Here is a 16,607-nt window from a genome sequence, read left to right as displayed (position 1 = left end):
GTTTTGGAGGAGGCTGCATTTTTGTTTAAATAGGTGCCCTTTAACCAATTTGTTAATAATTTAAGGAAGGTTGCTTAAAAAGCATTGTTTTACATTAAATAGAATACATAGCAGAGTCAAGGTTCGGAACTAGGGCTTTGGCAAAGCTGTGTTCTCTCAAAATTTGCACAAAGTTGATATAATACTGTGCTCTAGTGTTTTATGTTGGTTTTATTATACCAGAAAGTATCTGCCTCCAGATGTTCTTTTACAAGAAAAGAAGTGCTTGAGTACAAGGAGTCTGATCCATAAGAAGGATGGATCCAAAAGGCAACGACTAGAACATCATCTTGTTAGAGATATGCATAAGTTCCTAGGGCCCAATCTAAACAATAATGGGTCCTATAGGTGAAGATCATATCTTGTTAGAGATATATTTAAGACCTAGGGGGGAGTCCATAAGATGGATGGGTCCTATAGGTGAAGAGCATATGCAAATCTTATTATTGCTATGTTTAAGTACCTTGGGCCCAGTCCATGCAATGGATGGATCCTATAGGTGAAGACCATATCAATAGAAGCTAATTCATCTTCAAGGACAAAGCAACATCGGGTGATTCCTATCAAAAAGTGCGTTGAAAGGGTAAGTTATTATTATCTAGAATATAACTGATAAAGTCCAGTAATGTTTAGTTTGTAGAGTTTTATGCTATTTCTTCATGTCATTTCTCTTTGTTCCTTTCCCTAAATTATTAGCAAATTGGAAAAAGCTTTTTTCTACCTCTGATGGTTGAAAACGCACCTATAATGGAGATGGTAAGGGCAGCTAAGGGGTTTTGGAGGAGGCTGCATTTTTGTTTAAATAGGTGCCCTTTAACCAATTTGTTAATAATTTAAGGAAGGTTGCTTAAAAAGCATTGTTTTACATTAAATAGAATACATAGCAGAGTCAAGGTTCGGAACTAGGGCTTTGGCAAAGCTGTGTTCTCTCAAAATTTGCACAAAGTTGATATAATACTGTGCTCTAGTGTTTTATGTTGGTTTTATTATACCAGAGAGTATGTGCCTCCAGATATTCTTTTACAAGAAAAGAAGTGCTTGAGTACAAGGAGTCTGATCCATAAGAAGGATGGATCCAAAAGGCAACGACTAGAACATCATCTTGTTAGAGATATGCATAAGTTCCTAGGACCCAATCTAAACAATAATGGGTCCTATAGGTGAAGATCATATCTTGTTAGAGATATCTTTAAGACCTAGGGGGGAGTCCATAAGATGGATGGGTCCTATAGGTGAAGAGCATATGCAAATCGTATTATTGCTATGTTTAAGTACCTTGGGCCCAGTCCATGCAATGGATGGATCCTATAGGTGAAGACCATATCAATAGAAGCTAATTCATCTTCAAGGACAAAGTAACATCGGGTGATTCCTATCAAAAAGTGCGTTGAAAGGGTAAGTTATTATTATCTAGAATATAACTGATATAGTCCAGTAATGTTTAGTTTGTAGAGTTTTATGCCAATTCTTCATGTCATTTCTATTTGTTACTTTCCCTAAATTATTAGCAAATTGGTAAAAGCTTTTTTCTACCTCTGATGGTGGAAAACGCACCTATAATGGAGATGGTAAGGGCAGCTAAGGGGTTTTGGAGGAGGCTGCATTTTTGTTTAAATAGGTGCCCTTTAACCAATTTGTTAATAATTTAAGGAAGGTTGCTTAAAAAGCATTGTTTTACATTAAATAGAATACATAGCAGAGTCAAGGTTCGGAACTAGGGCTTTGGCAAAGCTGTGTTCTCTCAAAATTTGCACAAAGTTGATATAATACTGTGCTCTAGGGTTTTATGTTGGTTTTATTATACCAGAAAGTATCTGCCTCCAGATGTTCTTTTACAAGAAAAGAAGTGCTTGAGTACAAGGAGTCTGATCCATAAGAAGGATGGATCCAAAAGGCAACGACTAGAACATCATCTTGTTAGAGATATGCATAAGTTCCTAGGACCCAATCTAAACAATAATGGGTCCTATAGGTGAAGATCATATCTTGTTAGAGATATATTTAAGACCTAGGGGGGAGTCCATAAGATGGATGGGTCCTATAGGTGAAGAGCATATGCAAATCGTATTATTGCTATGTTTAAGTACCTTGGGCCCAGTCCATGCAATGGATGGATCCTACAGGTGAAGACCATATCAATAGAAGCTAATTCATCTTCAAGGACAAAGTAACATCGGGTGATTCCTATCAAAAAGTGCGTTGAAAGGGTAAGTTATTATTATCTAGAATATAACTGATAAAGTCCAGTAATGTTTAGTTTGTAGAGTTTTATGCCAATTCTTCATGTCATTTCTATTTGTTACTTTCCCTAAATTATTAGCAAATTGGTAAAAGCTTTTTTCTACCTCTGATGGTGGAAAACGCACCTATAATGGAGATGGTAAGGGCAGCTAAGGGGTTTTGGAGGAGGCTGCATTTTTGTTTAAATAGGTGCCCTTTAACCAATTTGGTAATAATTTAAGGAAGGTTGCTTAAAAAGCATTGTTTTACATTAAATAGAATACATAGCAGAGTCAAGGTTCGGAACTAGGGCTTTGGCAAAGCTATGTTCTCTCAAAATTTGCACAAAGTTGATATAATACTGTGCTCTAGGGTTTTATGTTGGTTTTATTATACCAGAGAGTATGTGCCTCCAGATGTTCTTTTACAAGAAAAGAAGTGCTTGAGTACAAGGAGTCTGATCCATAAGAAGGATGGATCCAAAAGGCAACGACTAGAACATCATCTTGTTAGAGATATGCATAAGTTCCTAGGGCCCAATCTAAACAATTATGGGTCCTATAGGTGAAGATCATATCTTGTTAGAGATATATTTAAGACCTAGGGGGGAGTCCATAAGATGGATGGGTCCTATAGGTGAAGAGCATATGCAAATCGTATTATTGCTATGTTTAAGTACCTTGGGCCCAGTCCATGCAATGGATGGATCCTATAGGTGAAGACCATATCAATAGAAGCTAATTCATCTTCAAGGACAAAGTAACATCGGGTGATTCCTATCAAAAAGTGCGTTGAAAGGGTAAGTTATTATTATCTAGAATATAACTGATAAAGTCCAGTAATGTTTAGTTTGTAGAGTTTTATGCCAATTCTTCATGTCATTTCTATTTGTTACTTTCCCTAAATTATTAGCAAATTGGTAAAAGCTTTTTTCTACCTCTGATGGTGGAAAACGCACCTATAATGGAGATGGTAAGGGCAGCTAAGGGGTTTTGGAGGAGGCTGCATTTTTGTTTAAATAGGTGCCCTTTAACCAATTTGTTAATAATTTAAGGAAGGTTGCTTAAAAAGCATTGTTTTACATTAAATAGAATACATAGCAGAGTCAAGGTTCGGAACTAGGGCTTTGGCAAAGCTGTGTTCTCTCAAAATTTGCACAAAGTTGATATAATACTGTGCTCTAGGGTTTTATGTTGGTTTTATTATACCAGAAAGTATCTGCCTCCAGATGTTCTTTTACAAGAAAAGAAGTGCTTGAGTACAAGGAGTCTGATCCATAAGAAGGATGGATCCAAAAGGCAACGACTAGAACATCATCTTGTTAGAGATATGCATAAGTTCCTAGGGCCCAATCTAAACAATAATGGGTCCTATAGGTGAAGATCATATCTTGTTAGAGATATATTTAAGACCTAGGGGGGAGTCCATAAGATGGATTGGTCCTATAGGTGAAGAGCATATGCAAATCGTATTATTGCTATGTTTAAGTACCTTGGGCCCAGTCCATGCAATGGATGGATCCTATAGGTGAAGACAATATCAATAGAAGCTAATCCATCTTCAAGGATAAAGCAACATCGGGTGATTCATATCAAAAAGTGCGTTGAAAGGGTAAGTTATTATTATCTAGAATATAACTGATAAAGTCCAGTAATGTTTAGTTTGTAGAGTTTTATGCTATTTCTTCATGTCATTTCTATTTGTTACTTTCCCTAAATTATTAGCAAATTGGTAAAAGCTTTTTTCTACCTCTGATGGTGGAAAACGCACCTATAATGGAGATGGTAAGGGCAGCTAAGGGGTTTTGGAGGAGGCTGCATTTTTGTTTAAATAGGTGCCCTTTAACCAATTTGGTAATAGTTTAAGGAAGGTTGCTTAAAAAGCATTGTTTTACATTAAATAGAATACATAGCAGAGTCAAGGTTCGGAACTAGGGCTTTGGCAAAGCTATGTTCTCTCAAAATTTGCACAAAGTTGATATAATACTGTGCTCTAGGGTTTTATGTTGGTTTTATTATACCAGAGAGTATGTGCCTCCAGATGTTCTTTTACAAGAAAAGAAGTGCTTGAGTACAAGGAGTCTGATCCATATGAAGGATGGATCCAAAAGGCAACGACTAGAACATCATCTTGTTAGAGATATGCATAAGTTCCTAGGGCCCAATCTAAACAATTATGGGTCCTATAGGTGAAGATCATATCTTGTTAGAGATATATTTAAGACCTAAAGTGAAGTCCATAAGATGGATGGGTCCTATAGGTGAAGAGCATATGCAAATCGTAATATTGCTATGTTTAAGTACCTTGGGCCCAGTCCATGCAATGGATGGATCCTATAGGTGAAGACCATATCAATAGAAGCTAATTCATCTTCAAGGACAAAGCAACATCGGGTGATTCCTATCAAAAAGTGCGTTGAAAGGGTAAGTTATTATTATCTAGAATATAACTGATAAAGTCCAGTAATGTTTAGTTTGTAGAGTTTTATGCTATTTCTTCATGTCATTTCTCTTTGTTCCTTTCCCTAAATTATTAGCAAATTGGTAAAAGCTTTTTTCTACCTCTGATGGTGGAAAACGCACCTATAATGGAGATGGTAAGGGCAGCTAAGGGGTTTTGGAGGAGGCTGCATTTTTGTTTAAATAGGTGCCCTTTAACCAATTTGGTAATAATTTAAGGAAGGTTGCTTAAAAAGCATTGTTTTACATGAAATAGAATACATAGCAGAGTCAAGGTTCGGAACTAGGGCTTTGGCAAAGCTGTGTTCTCTCAAAATTTGCACAAAGTTGATATAATACTGTGCTCTAGGGTTTTATGTTGGTTTTATTATACCAGAAAGTATGTGCCTCCAGATGTTCTTTTACAAGAAAAGAAGTGCTTGAGTACAAGGAGTCTGATCCATAAGAAGGATGGATCCAAAAGGCAACGACTAGAACATCATCTTGTTAGAGATATGCATAAGTTCCTAGGGCCCAATCTGAAAAATGATGGGTCCTATAGGTGAAGATGATATCTTGTTAGAGATATCTTTAAGACCTAGGGGGAGTCCATAAGATGGATGGGTCCTATAGGTGAAGCGCATATGCAAATCGTATTATTGCTATGTTTAAGTACCTTGGGCCCAGTCCATGCAATGGATGGATCCTATAGGTGAAGACCATATCAATAGAAGCTAATTCATCTTCAAGGACAAAGTAACATCGGGTGATTCCTATCAAAAAGTGCGTTGAAAGGGTAAGTTATTATTATCTAGAATATAACTGATATAGTCCAGTAATGTTTAGTTTGTAGAGTTTTATGCCAATTCTTCATGTCATTTCTATTTGTTACTTTCCCTAAATTATTAGCAAATTGGTAAAAGCTTTTTTCTACCTCTGATGGTGGAAAACGCACCTATAATGGAGATGGTAAGGGCAGCTAAGGGGTTTTGGAGGAGGCTGCATTTTTGTTTAAATAGGTGCCCTTTAACCAATTTGGTAATAATTTAAGGAAGGTTGCTTAAAAAGCATTGTTTTACATTAAATAGAATACATAGCAGAGTCAAGGTTCGGAACTAGGGCTTTGGCAAAGCTATGTTCTCTCAAAATTTGCACAAAGTTGATATAATACTGTGCTCTAGGGTTTTATGTTGGTTTTATTATACCAGAAAGTATCTGCCTCCAGATGTTCTTTTACAAGAAAAGAAGTGCTTGAGTACAAGGAGTCTGATCCATAAGAAGGATGGATCCAAAAGGCAACGACTAGAACATCATCTTGTTAGAGATATGCATAAGTTCCTAGGGCCCAATCTAAACAATTATGGGTCCTATAGGTGAAGATCATATCTTGTTAGAGATATATTTAAGACCTAGGGGGAGTCCATAAGATGGATGGGTCCTATAGGTGAAGAGCATATGCAAATCGTATTATTGCTATGTTTAAGTACCTTGGGCCCAGTCCATGCAATGGATGGATCCTATAGGTGAAGACCATATCAATAGAAGCTAATTCATCTTTAAGGACAAAGTAACATCAGGTGATTCCTATCAAAAAGTGCGTTGAAAGGGTAAGTTATTATTATCTAGAATATAACTGATAAAGTCCAGTAATGTTTAGTTTGTAAAGTTTTATGCCAATTCTTCATGTCATTTCTATTTGTTACTTTCCCTAAATTATTAGCAAATTGGTAAAAGCTTTTTTCTACCTCTGATGGTGGAAAACGCACCTATAATGGAGATGGTAAGGGCAGCTAAGGGGTTTTGGAGGAGGCTGCATTTTTGTTTAAATAGGTGCCCTTTAACCAATTTGGTAATAATTTAAGGAAGGTTGCTTAAAAAGCATTGTTTTACATTAAATAGAATACATAGCAGAGTCAAGGTTCGGAACTAGGGCTTTGGCAAAGCTATGTTCTCTCAAAATTTGCACAAAGTTGATATAATACTGTGCTCTAGGGTTTTATGTTGGTTTTATTATACCAGAGAGTATGTGCCTCCAGATGTTCTTTTACAAGAAAAGAAGTGCTTGAGTACAAGGAGTCTGATCCATAAGAAGGATGGATCCAAAAGGCAACGACTAGATCTTCATCTTGATAGAGATATGCATAAGTTCCTAGGGCCCAATCTGAAAAATGATGGGCGCTATAGGAGAAGATCATATCTTGTTAGAGATATCTTTAAGACCTAAGGGGGAGTCCATAAGATGGATGGGTCCTATAGGTGAAGAGCATATGTAAATCTTATTATTGCTATGTTTAAGCACCTTGGGCCCAGTCCATGCAATGGATGGATCCTATAGGTGAAGACCATATCAATAGAAGCTAATTCATCTTCAAGGACAAAGCAACATCGGGTGATTCCTATCAAAAAGTGCGTTGAAAGGGTAAGTTATTATTATCTAGAATATAACTGATAAAGTCCAGTAATGTTTAGTTTGTAGAGTTTTATGCTATTTCTTCATGTCATTTCTCTTTGTTCCTTTCCCTAAATTATTAGCAAATTGGTAAAAGCTTTTTTCTACCTCTGATGGTGGAAAACGCACCTATAATGGAGATGGTAAGGGCAGCTAAGGGGTTTTGGAGGAGGCTGCATTTTTGTTTAAATAGGTGCCCTTTAACCAATTTGGTAATAATTTAAGGAAGGTTGCTTAAAAAGCATTGTTTTACATGAAATAGAATACATAGCAGAGTCAAGGTTCGGAACTAGGGCTTTGGCAAAGCTGTGTTCTCTCAAAATTTGCACAAAGTTGATATAATACTGTGCTCTAGGGTTTTATGTTGGTTTTATTATACCAGAAAGTATCTGCCTCCAGATGTTCTTTTACAAGAAAAGAAGTGCTTGAGTACAAGGAGTCTGATCCATAAGAAGGATGGATCCAAAAGGCAACGACTAGAACATCATCTTGTTAGAGATATGCATAAGTTCCTAGGGCCCAATCTAAACAATTATGGGTCCTATAGGTGAAGATCATATCTTGTTAGAGATATATTTAAGACCTAGGGGGGAGTCCATAAGATGGATGGGTCCTATAGGTGAAGAGCATATGCAAATCGTATTATTGCTATGTTTAAGTACCTTGGGCCCAGTCCATGCAATGGATGGATCCTATAGGTGAAGACCATATCAATAGAAGCTAATTCATCTTCAAGGACAAAGTAACATCGGGTGATTCCTATCAAAAAGTGCGTTGAAAGGGTAAGTTATTATTATCTAGAATATAACTGATAAAGTCCAGTAATGTTTAGTTTGTAGAGTTTTATGCCAATTCTTCATGTCATTTCTATTTGTTACTTTCCCTAAATTATTAGCAAATTGGTAAAAGCTTTTTTCTACCTCTGATGGTGGAAAACGCACCTATAATGGAGATGGTAAGGGCAGCTAAGGGGTTTTGGAGGAGGCTGCATTTTTGTTTAAATAGGTGCCCTTTAACCAATTTGGTAATAATTTAAGGAAGGTTGCTTAAAAAGCATTGTTTTACATTAAATAGAATACATAGCAGAGTCAAGGTTCGGAACTAGGGCTTTGGCAAAGCTATGTTCTCTCAAAATTTGCACAAAGTTGATATAATACTGTGCTCTAGGGTTTTATGTTGGTTTTATTATACCAGAGAGTATGTGCCTCCAGATGTTCTTTTACAAGAAAAGAAGTGCTTGAGTACAAGGAGTCTGATCCATAAGAAGGATGGATCCAAAAGGCAACGACTAGATCATCATCTTGATAGAGATATGCATAAGTTCCTAGGGCCCAATCTGAAAAATGATGGGTCCTATAGGAGAAGATCATATCTTGTTAGAGATATCTTTAAGACCTAAGGGGGAGTCCATAAGATGGATGGGTCCTATAGGTGAAGAGCATATGCAAATCTTATTATTGCTATGTTTAAGTACCTTGGGCCCAGTCCATGCAATGGATGGATCCTATAGGTGAAGACCATATCAATAGAAGCTAATTCATCTTCAAGGACAAAGCAACATCGGGTGATTCCTATCAAAAAGTGCGTTGAAAGGGTAAGTTATTATTATCTAGAATATAACTGATAAAGTCCAGTAATGTTTAGTTTGTAGAGTTTTATGCTATTTCTTCATGTCATTTCTCTTTGTTCCTTTCCCTAAATTATTAGCAAATTGGTAAAAGCTTTTTTCTACCTCTGATGGTGGAAAACGCACCTATAATGGAGATGGTAAGGGCAGCTAAGGGGTTTTGGAGGAGGCTGCATTTTTGTTTAAATAGGTGCCCTTTAACCAATTTGGTAATAATTTAAGGAAGGTTGCTTAAAAAGCATTGTTTTACATTAAATAGAATACATAGCAGAGTCAAGGTTCGGAACTAGGGCTTTGGCAAAGCTATGTTCTCTCAAAATTTGCACAAAGTTGATATAATACTGTGCTCTAGGGTTTTATGTTGGTTTTATTATACCAGAGAGTATGTGCCTCCAGATGTTCTTTTACAAGAAAAGAAGTGCTTGAGTACAAGGAGTCTGATCCATAAGAAGGATGGATCCAAAAGGCAACGACTAGATCTTCATCTTGATAGAGATATGCATAAGTTCCTCGGGCCCAATCTGAAAAATGATGGGTCCTATAGGAGAAGATCATATCTTGTTAGAGATATCTTTAAGACCTAAGGGGGAGTCCATAAGATGGATGGGTCCTATAGGTGAAGAGCATATGCAAATCTTATTATTGCTATGTTTAAGTACCTTGGGCCCAGTCCATGCAATGGATGGATCCTATAGGTGAAGACCATATCAATAGAAGCTAATTCATCTTCAAGGACAAAGCAACATCGGGTGATTCCTATCAAAAAGTGCGTTGAAAGGGTAAGTTATTATTATCTAGAATATAACTGATAAAGTCCAGTAATGTTTAGTTTGTAGAGTTTTATGCTATTTCTTCATGTCATTTCTCTTTGTTCCTTTCCCTAAATTATTAGCAAATTGGTAAAAGCTTTTTTCTACCTCTGATGGTGGAAAACGCACCTATAATGGAGATGGTAAGGGCAGCTAAGGGGTTTTGGAGGAGGCTGCATTTTTGTTTAAATAGGTGCCCTTTAACCAATTTGGTAATAATTTAAGGAAGGTTGCTTAAAAAGCATTGTTTTACATGAAATAGAATACATAGCAGAGTCAAGGTTCGGAACTAGGGCTTTGGCAAAGCTGTGTTCTCTCAAAATTTGCACAAAGTTGATATAATACTGTGCTCTAGGGTTTTATGTTGGTTTTATTATACCAGAAAGTATCTGCCTCCAGATGCTCTTTTACAAGAAAAGAAGTGCTTGAGTACAAGGAGTCTGATCCATAAGAAGGATGGATCCAAAAGGCAACGACTAGAACATCATCTTGTTAGAGATATGCATAAGTTCTTAGGGCCCAATCTAAACAATTATGGGTCCTATAGGTGAAGATCATATCTTGTTAGAGATATATTTAAGACCTAGGGGGAGTCCATAAGATGGATGGGTCCTATAGGTGAAGAGCATATGCAAATCGTATTATTGCTATGTTTAAGTACCTTGGGCCCAGTCCATGCAATGGATGGATCCTATAGGTGAAGACCATATCAATAGAAGCTAATTCATCTTCAAGGACAAAGTAACATCGGGTGATTCCTATCAAAAAGTGCGTTGAAAGGGTAAGTTATTATTATCTAGAATATAACTGATAAAGTCCAGTAATGTTTAGTTTGTAAAGTTTTATGCCAATTCTTCATGTCATTTCTATTTGTTACTTTCCCTAAATTATTAGCAAATTGGTAAAAGCTTTTTTCTACCTCTGATGGTGGAAAACACACCTATAATGGAGATGGTAAGGGCAGCTAAGGGGTTTTGGAGGAGGCTGCATTTTTGTTTAAATAGGTGCCCTTTAACCAATTTGGTAATAATTTAAGGAAGGTTGCTTAAAAAGCATTGTTTTACATTAAATAGAATACATAGCAGAGTCAAGGTTCGGAACTAGGGCTTTGGCAAAGCTATGTTCTCTCAAAATTTGCACAAAGTTGATATAATACTGTGCTCTAGGGTTTTATGTTGGTTTTATTATACCAGAGAGTATGTGCCTCCAGATGTTCTTTTACAAGAAAAGAAGTGCTTGAGTACAAGGAGTCTGATCCATAAGAAGGATGGATCCAAAAGGCAACGACTAGATCTTCATCTTGATAGAGATATGCATAAGTTCCTAGGGCCCAATCTGAAAAATGATGGGTCCTATAGGAGAAGATCATATCTTGTTAGAGATATCTTTAAGACCTAAGGGGGAGTCCATAAGATGGATGGGTCCTATAGTTGAAGAGCATATGCAAATCTTATTATTGCTATGTTTAAGCACCTTGGGCCCAGTCCATGCAATGGATGGATCCTATAGGTGAAGACCATATCAATAGAAGCTAATTCATCTTCAAGGACAAAGCAACATCGGGTGATTCCTATCAAAAAGTGCGTTGAAAGGGTAAGTTATTATTATCTAGAATATAACTGATAAAGTCCAGTAATGTTTAGTTTGTAGAGTTTTATGCTATTTCTTCATGTCATTTCTCTTTGTTCCTTTCCCTAAATTATTAGCAAATTGGTAAAAGCTTTTTTCTACCTCTGATGGTGGAAAACGCACCTATAATGGAGATGGTAAGGGCAGCTAAGGGGTTTTGGAGGAGGCTGCATTTTTGTTTAAATAGGTGCCCTTTAACCAATTTGGTAATAATTTAAGGAAGGTTGCTTAAAAAGCATTGTTTTACATGAAATAGAATACATAGCAGAGTCAAGGTTCGGAACTAGGGCTTTGGCAAAGCTGTGTTCTCTCAAAATTTGCACAAAGTTGATATAATACTGTGCTCTAGGGTTTTATGTTGGTTTTATTATACCAGAAAGTATCTGCCTCCAGATGTTCTTTTACAAGAAAAGAAGTGCTTGAGTACAAGGAGTCTGATCCATAAGAAGGATGGATCCAAAAGGCAACGACTAGAACATCATCTTGTTAGAGATATGCATAAGTTCCTAGGGCCCAATCTAAACAATTATTGGTCCTATAGGTGAAGATCATATCTTGTTAGAGATATATTTAAGACCTAGGGGGGAGTCCATAAGATGGATGGGTCCTATAGGTGAAGAGCATATGCAAATCGTATTATTGCTATGTTTAAGTACCTTGGGCCCAGTCCATGCAATGGATGGATCCTATAGGTGAAGACCATATCAATAGAAGCTAATTCATCTTCAAGGACAAAGTAACATCGGGTGATTCCTATCAAAAAGTGCGTTGAAAGGGTAAGTTATTATTATCTAGAATATAACTGATAAAGTCCAGTAATGTTTAGTTTGTAGAGTTTTATGCCAATTCTTAATGTCATTTCTATTTGTTACTTTCCCTAAATTATTAGCAAATTGGTAAAAGCTTTTTTCTACCTCTGATGGTGGAAAACGCACCTATAATGGAGATGGTAAGGGCAGCTAAGGGGTTTTGGAGGAGGCTGCATTTTTGTTTAAATAGGTGCCCTTTAACCAATTTGTTAATAATTTAAGGAAGGTTGCTTAAAAAGCATTGTTTTACATGAAATAGAATACATAGCAGAGTCAAGGTTCGGAACTAGGGCTTTGGCAAAGCTATGTTCTCTCAAAATTTGCACAAAGTTGATATAATACTGTGCTCTAGGGTTTTATGTTGGTTTTATTATACCAGAGAGTATGTGCCTCCAGATGTTCTTTTACAAGAATAGAAGTGCTTGAGTACAAGGAGTCTGATCCATAAGAAGGATGGATCCAAAAGGCAACGACTAGATCATCATCTTGATAGAGATATGCATAAGTTCCTAGGGCCCAATCTGAAAAATGATGGGTCCTATAGGCGAAGATCATATCTTGTTAGAGATATCTTTAAGACCTAAGGGGGAGTCCATAAGATGGATGGGTCCTATAGGTGAAGAGCATATGCAAATCTTATTATTGCTATGTTTAAGTACCTTTGGCCCAGTCCATGCAATGGATGGATCCTAGAGGTGAAGACCATATCAATAGAAGCTAATTCATCTTCAAGGACAAAGCATCATCGGGTGATTCCTATCAAAAAGTGCGTTGAAAGGGTAAGTTATTATTATCTAGAATATAACTGATAAAGTCCAGTAATGTTTAGTTTGTAGAGTTTTATGCTATTTCTTCATGTCATTTCTCTTTGTTCCTTTCCCTAAATTATTAGCAAATTGGTAAAAGCTTTTTTCTACCTCTGATGGTGGAAAACGCACCTATAATGGAGATGGTAAGGGCAGCTAAGGGGTTTTGGAGGAGGCTGCATTTTTGTTTAAATAGGTGCCCTTTAACCAATTTGGTAATAATTTAAGGAAGGTTGCTTAAAAAGCATTGTTTTACATGAAATAGAATACATAGCAGAGTCAAGGTTCGGAACTAGGGCTTTGGCAAAGCTGTGTTCTCTCAAAATTTGCACAAAGTTGATATAATGCTGTGCTCTAGGGTTTTATGTTGGTTTTATTATACCAGAAAGTATCTGCTTCCAGATGTTCTTTTACAAGAAAAGAAGTGCTTGAGTACAAGGAGTCTGATCCATAAGAAGGATGGATCCAAAAGGCAACGACTAGAACATCATCTTGTTAGAGATATGCATAAGTTCCTAGGGCCCAATCTAAACAATTATGGGTCCTATAGGTGAAGATCATATCTTGTTAGAGATATATTTAAGACCTAGGGGGGAGTCCATAAGATGGATGGGTCCTATAGGTGAAGAGCATATGCAAATCTTATTATTACTATGTTTAAGTACCTTGGGCCCAGTCCATGCAATGGATGGATCCTATAGGTGAAGACCATATCAATAGAAGCTAATTCATCTTCAAGGACAAAGTAACATCGGGTGATTCCTATCAAAAAGTGCGTCGAAAGGGTAAGTTATTATTATCTAGAATATAACTGATAAAGTCCAGTAATGTTTAGTTTGTAGAGTTTTATTTCTCTTTGTTCCTTTTCCTAAATTATTAGCAAATTGGTAAAAGCTTTTTTCTACCTCTGATGGTGGAAAACGCACCTATAATGGAGATGGTAAGGGCAGCTAAGGGGTTTTGGAGGAGGCTGCATTTTTGTTTAAATAAGTGCCCTTTAACCAATTTGTTAATAATTTAAGTAAGGTTGTTTAAAAAGCATTGTTTTTAGGGATGAGCGAACCCGAACTGTATAGTTCGGGTTCGTACCGAATTTTGGGGTGTCCGCTGTGGATCATTGAACTGCTGCTATTTAATTGCTCACTGTTTTTAGGCTGCCCAGACCGTTTTTATGTCACTTTTTTCTTGGGTGATCGGCGGCCACTTTGTGTCTTGTGGTGCGCCAGCACAAGCTGCCACCAAGTCTATTTAACCATCAATAGTGTGGTTATTTTTTTGCTATATCCTACATCAGGGGCTTGGCTGTGCTTGCTATTTTATTGAGGGGTAAAATACAATTGCCAAAATAGCAGTACCCTAAATCTGGTGTTTCAGCTGTGGCTAGCCAATTGTAATACTGTCTGCTGTCTGCCGAAGCACAGTTTTTGTTCTGGGCTGAATACAATTCCCAACGTAGCAATTTCCTAAATATTTTTTTTCTGCTGTATCAGGCCAAGTTTAAATCGATCCATAAAAGGGTATATTAGATTTAAGGTGCGGATAGTGTCATCCTCAATAACTTCACACGCTACCGTGCATTTCCAAGTTTAATTCTGCCTGTAAACGTATACCTGTCACCCAGCGCCTAAATAATAGGCCTAAAATTTATATTCAGCTAAATCTGTGTTTATCGCTGAGCCTGGTCAATTCATTTAGTGTCCGCCAAAGCACAGTTTTTGTTCTGGGTTGAAATACAATTCCCAACTTAGCAATTCCCTAAATCTGTGGTTTCTGCTGTATCAGGCCAACTTTAAATCTATCCATAAAAGGGTATATTAGATTGAAGGTGCGGATAGGGTCATTCTCAATAATTTCACACGCTACCGTGCATTTCCAAGTCTAATTCTGTCCGTAAAAGGGATACCTGTCATCCAGGGCCTAAATACTAGGCCTACAATTTATATTCAGCTAAATCTGTTGTTACTGCTGTGCCTGTATTAGTGTAATACGGTACCTAAATAGATAGCCAGATAGTGTTAGGTGCCTGTAAAAAAAAGGCCTGAATTTGAATTCAATACATTGGGCCAAATAATTTTTTTCTTATTGTGGTGAACGGTAACAATGAGGAAAACATCTAGTAAGGGACGCGGACGCGGACATGGTCGTGGTGGTGTTAGTGGACCCTCTGGTGCTGGGAGAGGACGTGGCCGTTCTGCCACAGCCACACGTCCTAGTGAACCAACTACCTCAGGTCCCAGTAGCAGCCAGAATTTACAGCGATATTTGGTGGGGCCCAATGCCGTTCTAAGGATGGTAAGGCCTGAGCAGGTACAGGCATTAGTCAATTGGGTGGCCGACAGTGGATCCAGCACGTTCACATTATCTCCCACCCAGTCTTCTGCAGAAAGCGCACAGATGGCGCCTGAAAACCAAGCCCATCAGTCTGTGACATCACCCCAATGCATATCAGGGAAACTGTCTGAGCCTCAAGTTATGCAGCAGTCTCTTATGCTGTTTGAAGACTCTGCTGGCAGGGTTTCCCAAGGGCATCCACCTAGCCCTTCCCCAGGGGTGGAAGAGATAGAATGCACTAACGCACAACCACTTATGTTTCCTGATTAGGACATGGGAATACAACCTCAGCACGTCTCTGATGATGACGAAACACAGGTGCCAACTGCTGCGTCTTTTTGCAGTGTGCAGACTGAACAGGAGATCAGGGAGGAAGACTGGGTGGAAGACGATGCAGGGGACGATGAGGTCCTAGACCCCACATGGAATGAAGGTCGTGCCACTGACTTTCAGAATTTGGAGGAAGAGGCAGTTGTGAGACCGAGCCAACAGCGTAGCAAAAGAGGGAGCTGTGGGCAAAAGCAGAACACCCGCCGACAAGAGAGTCCGTCTGCTACTGGCCACCGCCATCTGGGACTGAGCACCCCAAAGGCAGCTTCAAGGAGTTCCCTGGCGTGGCAGTTCTTCAAACAATGTGCTGACGACAAGACCCGAGTGGTTTGCATGCTGTGCCATCAGAGCCTGCAGCGAGGCATTAACGTTCTGAACCTTAGCACAACCTGCATGACCAGGCACCTGCATGCAAAGCATGAACTGCAGTGGAGTAAACACCTTAAAAACAAGGAACTCACTCAGGCTCCCCCTGCTTCCTCTTCTGCTGCTGCCGCCGCCTAGGCCTCTTCCTCCGCCTCTGGAGGAACGTTGGCACCTGCCGCCCAGCAAACAGAGGATGTACCACCAACACCACCACCTCCGTCACCAAGCATCTCAACCATGTCACACGGCAGCGTTCAGCTCTCCATCTCACAAACATTTGAGAGAAAGCGTAAATTCCCACCTAGCCACCCTCGATCCCTGGCCCTGAATGCCAGCATTTCTAAACTACTGGCCTATGAAATGCTGTCATTCAGGCTGGTGGACACAGACAGCTTCAAACAGCTCATGTCGCTTGCTGTCCCACAGTATGTTGTTCCCAGCCGCCACTACTTCTCCAAGAGAGCCGTGCCTTCCCTGCACAACCAAGTATCCGATAAAATCAAGAGTGCACTGCGCAACGCCATCTGTGGCAAGGTCCACCTAACCACAGATACGTGGACCAGTAAGCACGGCCAGGAACGCTATATCTCCCTAACTGCACACTGGGTAAATGTAGTGGCGGCTGGGCCCCAGGCGAAGAGCTGTTTGGCGCACGTCCTTCCGCCGCCAAGGATCGCAGGGCAACATTCTTTGCCTCCTTTTGCCTCCTCCTCCTACTCGGCTTCCTCCTCCTCTTCTTCCACCTGCTCATCCA

The sequence above is a fragment of the Bufo bufo genome, chromosome 3, assembly GCF_905171765.1.
Source record: "Bufo bufo chromosome 3, aBufBuf1.1, whole genome shotgun sequence".
In the NCBI taxonomy this organism is placed as follows: Eukaryota; Metazoa; Chordata; class Amphibia; order Anura; family Bufonidae; genus Bufo; species Bufo bufo.
This window is presented reverse-complemented; position numbering follows the sequence as displayed.